Consider the following 5,475-nt stretch of genomic DNA (forward strand, 5'->3'; position numbering starts at 1 on the left):
ATTTGACATCATGTGAAAAGCCCAGTGACAGACGAAGTTTACTTCGTTAAAGATCAAATAAATGAACAAAAATAGACTCAAGTGTAGGTACAAGTACAACATCAACTTCCTACTTTAGTAAAAGTAAGTTATTACTTGCTTTAAATAAACTAACTAAAGTATTAAAATTAAAAGCGCTTGCTGAGTGTATCCTCTTCCATAATGAAACGGTCTATGACATCAGTACGGCTCAGTCTCAGTGGTGTTTCTTCACCAGTGATGCTGAAGCTGCAGGAGGCGGAGTCTAATACTTGTTTGCTCTGATTGGATATGTGGCCCAATTTTCCTCTCATTACCTTAAATTTTAAAAGGAGACATATGATGTCACTTGACAACCAGATTACCTACATGGTCACAATGGACACCTAGCACTGAGTCTAACACACCCCTAACAAGGCCAGGTAGAAAAGAGTGAAGGCCCACATTTCCCATTACATCCTGGAAGTGGTTGACCATCACCTCATATTGGGCCAGCTCAGAGCAGACCGGGCTTTATCTTGAGAGTGACCCTGAGCTAAAACCAAGAGTTTCAGACGGAGGCAGAAAAGAGGAGCTGCAGCAATGGCCAGTATGAGGAGTGTGTGTTTGGAACATTTGATCAGGTAAACCTTTATTAATGAATAATAGCACACATTCAAAATATGAATCTGAGAATGAGTATAATATGTCTCGTTAAGGTGACAAAAATGTAGAAAACAATATGGATATGAAACTGTAGTGGAAGAGATATTTGCTGATATTTGTGGTGAAGTACAAGTAAAAAGTACCTGAAAATAAATTGTATACAAATAAGTACAGTTATAAAGATAATATACTGGTTACATCTCACCACGTGGGGAAATCAACTATGATTCTGGTTTAATGATCACCGGCCTATTACGCAGTAACTATATGAAGAACATATAGATCCCAACCTATACAAGGGGAGATGAAGCCTGTCACATAACAGTCAGTTGAAATGCTTAACAAACACTCCCCCTGACGCTGTGACATTGCACTGAAGCAGTCGTGGTTTTCCAAGATAGACGGTTTGGCGGAGCGCGGCGCAGCGCGGCGCACAGAGGAGCGCACAGAGGAGCGCAGCGCGCAGCTCCGGAGGCACCTGAACAGTCAGCGCTGCGACCAGAAGTGAGCTGGAGACTGATCCTTCCACCTGCTACACAAACACACACTAACACACACACACACACACACACACACACACACACACACACACACACACACACACACACACACACACACACACACACACACACTCCTCTGCAACCTCTGCCACGTCGCCTCTGATGGAGAGAGGGAGAATGTGACAGAGTCTTTCTGGACACGGAGGAAACATATCCACCTCTTTGCGTCTCCCCGTGGAGCGAGCGGTCGTGTCGGGGCGCGCCAGGCGACGAATGTCCATCTTCGCGAAGCCTCGCAACTCAACTGTGCGACACGTGAGTCCCTGCAATCGGAGAAAGTGGCCGTTGCTGTCGGCTACGACACAATGTCCCAGAACAACTGCGTGAGAAACTTGAAGGCATGGTGCGCGTGGAGCGCTGCGAACCTGCGCGCAAGCTGAGGCAGATGGACACGAGCGCGACAACTCTCAGGGTGAGTCCAGCAACAAAACATGATCATTTTACACTTTGTTTTTGCTTGAGTAGGGACTCAAACACATAACATATGGAAACATCAGGACAAATGTTGATTCAACACTTTCGCCTTCTATTATCTTTTTTCCCTTTTTCATACCTGTGACAAACTTCTTCATTCTCGCACCTTTTGCTCCCACAGGGTTGTGGGGCAAACGGGGATAATGGTTCTCAATGAATGCTTTCATAATGTCCTCAGGGTATGTTTTATTCATTATCATAACAATCTTGTAATGTTCCTGAGGGACTGGTTGCTGTCCTTAATGGTACCTAATGCTCCCTGTTCCATGCTGTTACACTATTCTTATGATGGGCGTAGTGGGAGTACTACAGGCGGCCTCCCTTCACTCAGGGACGTTCCTCTGCTGTCATGTCATCGCCTTTGGCTCTTGGCTTCCAGCAATGCTCTACTGTAAATTTAAGTGTGGCTCATAATTTTTTTGCTCCACCCAATGCTTTTCTAGAAGGTTCTTTTTGGGCAACCGGACCTGCCTGTCATTATTTCAGTAAAGGAGTTTGAGCTTAAGTAGATGAGATGAGCTATCATGCTGTTCAGAGGCTACCCCCCCCCCCCAAACACACTCTTGCTTTCCTGTATGGATTGGCCATATAAATGTCACTGCCTTCCTGTGCTGGGATCATTAACCTGTTGATGTCTGGAGATTAATGCGTCAGTTTCTCTCGTGCTGTAAACTCACATACCACACACACGCCAGCAGTCCCTTGGAACCACAGAGAAACAACCTAATGAGAACAGATTGCGTTGAATATGGCAGAAATACAATGGTCCTCCTCCCGCCATGGATCAGGCCGGCAGTGCTCATCTCACTCATTAGTCCTCCTCCTCCTCTGCAGCTTAAGGTGAGCTAATGGGAGGAAGGTGTCAGGGGCATGAGAAATCTGCAGGCTCTTGGGCCACGCCGGCTCGTGACTTACAGCCACTTCTCTGCTTCTTCATTTTTCCAAGATAGGAGAACATGAAATAGAGAGAAGAGAGAGGGAGATGTGCCACGTTCTTCAAGTGTTTGTACGTAGGAAGCTGTTTATTTTTGATTCCTCTGTGATCTCTTAGCTCTGTCTCCGTCTCTAATAACTGCACTTCCACACAGAGGATCAAATTCTCAGCTTTCAGGCTCACCATCAAATAGATCCTTTCCCCCCCTCAGCGATTTATTCGTCCCCATTATCTCCTCTTCCCTGCTTCACACTTTGTTAAAGCCGGCCCTTTGAATCGGCTGATTGACACTGACTGTCAAGGCTTGAAGCGCAGGTTTAATTTTCTATTAGAGATTATCATGGTACTTATGAAACTTCTGAACAGCGGAGTGGATGTCTCCTGCAGCAAGGCAGACAACTGTAGTTTTGGGTCGGGCCTATATAAACAGTGAGTGGGCTCGTTTTTCCCAGAAGAGAAAAAAAGAAATCCCTGATGAAAACTTGATGGTGCATCCGCTGAATAGAAATTAACAAACAAAAGAAACAATTTCGCTGTGCAACATTTTGCATCTGAAAGGCAATAGACAACTGAATAACACTGCTTGTACTGTGGGGCCAAAAAGCTGTTAGGTGTCTTTTATAGCCCGTCCAACCTCGAATTTCTAAACCATTTATTTACAACAACAGCAGGCGAGATTGTTGTGTTGAGTGCATTTGGAAAAACTAAATTTGTGACTGAGGGCACATTCGCTTGACTGTAACCAATAATGTAGAAGCAGGCAAAATAGAAAATGTTCATTCAAACAGATCCTGTGAACACTCACACTTTTTTGAGGCACTATACAGCTGCATGGCTCTGAGGCGGAAAAACTTCTTCCACTGGGACAAATTTCTGCAAACTAAACAGGAATCTGCATCCTTCGTAGAGGAACCGTCCAAACTACTTTGATGACCCTGACTTTCTACTTTTTGACTCTTCTCTCGAGCCTGGCTTTGAGCTGGTTCATTCCAGTTTCATTCAAAGACTGTGTGTAAAGATGAATGAGGTGTCTCCACTTCCTTTCACTATCCAGAAAATAAAGCATGACAAAAATCAGGATGTGCACGCTGCCGTCTCGTGGCGATGGTGGTGGTGATGTTGAGCCAGAGTCTGAGCTGTAGTGATCGGGGGATGGAGCCGTGGTATAAATACACTCACTCGACCAATTGGGAATCAGTCTCAGTCGTCATTCATGACGTTTTATCCCATTTCTTCAAATAACTAATTTAAACCAAACTTATCAGTAAATGAGCAGTCGGACGTACATCACTGTGATAAGAACTAGTTGAAATGACAGGAACCATCTTTGAGAAAATTTGACTTTGTAGTTTGGTCCACATCCCATCCACTAGCCACCCGGGGGCTTCCGATTTGGCTTCACTTTAGGGAGCTGTCACGTCTCTTTTCTTTAAACAATCTATGGATTAGCTCGGGAGGCTAAAATCTTCAAGTGAACATTAAGAGGAAGATGTAGATGCTTGACATTAGCTTTGTTTTAAAGCAGAGGAAATAGCTGACGGAAAGTAATGTAAAGAATGTTGCCCCTTGAACAGAAGCTGATAATGTTATGTTAGCTTCCCCCTCAACGTTTTCAATTAAAGACAACACCGGCACAAACAGTTATCAATAAATCAGGTTTATGTAACAGTCTTTCTTCATTAGGTAATATGTTGTAACTTTCCATACACCTTCACTGTGTGGTTCACTGCTGACCAGCGTATCCTGCAAAAGCAAATCTAATTCCAAGTCTATTTTTCAAGCTTTTTATGGCTTTTTCATTAAGTACATAATGGGACTTGGGGTTAAGAAAGAATTAGCTACTCGGAGCAAGCCACTTATCCCATTTATAAATCGTAATGCAGAAAATCAGCCTGCTGTTTCTGTTGTTTTTGATTACAGACTTGTGAACTGAATCAATAATAATAAACCATCTCTTTGGTGAGTCAAACCCCGGCTGGTGAACAAAATCATCAGTTCCTTTGACTCATGATCTGAAGGGTGCTCTGCGGCTCGGCCCCTTCAGCCTCCTGCTTGTGTTGTGATAAGCGCTCTTTCCCCGGTCATTGCAGTTCAAGGGAGACGTTTTGCATCATTCTAGATTATGAAATGGTTCTCTCTCCGCTGATTGCTGCGCTGCCTCTTCAGGCAAGAAGCTTAATTGTGCTCATGTCGTTGAGTACAGGCCGTCGCTGACAGAAAGTCGGTGTGAGGACATCACTCAGTCTCATTTAGGAGCCACTCAGGTGATTGGTCAGTGTCATTCAAGATCTGTGCGTCTCAGAATAGAGTCTGCTCCAGGCCCTTTACCGAGACCAAGACTGAGTGGCCGCAGGAAGGCGGATGTATCAGTGATGCATGGCTTGCAAATTTATGCAAAGAGTCATGTAAATGATATTTGCATGAGCAACTGGTGGTAAAAGAATAATGCAGGGGTTGATAGGTGATGCATCTTCTTTCAGGTGCTATCTCTGGCCAGAGAAAAAGAGCAAAGTGTGGTTCCGGACTTCTTTTTAAGAATTTCTTAAAGAAAAACCTTTTAGAACTGTAGATCCGTAAAAGAAACGTTAGCTGAGCAAATCTTTCTTTGAATCACTATATTCTCACAGTGTCATATTCTGCGAGTCCAGAGGGTCACTGAGGCTCTGTGGGAAAAGCCTCAAGGTGCTGAAAAGTTGTTTCATTACTGGCCTGTGTTATTTTATTAGAAAACTTGTTTTTGTGCGTCAAAGCCTTGCTGGTATTTGGGTATTTTGGGTTTAAATTGCTTTAATAGGAAGGATGTGTAAATTATACTTTATTGACATCTTTGTCTGCATCTTCTAT

Source organism: Pleuronectes platessa, chromosome 18 (assembly GCF_947347685.1).
Source record: "Pleuronectes platessa chromosome 18, fPlePla1.1, whole genome shotgun sequence".
Taxonomy (NCBI): domain Eukaryota; kingdom Metazoa; phylum Chordata; class Actinopteri; order Pleuronectiformes; family Pleuronectidae; genus Pleuronectes; species Pleuronectes platessa.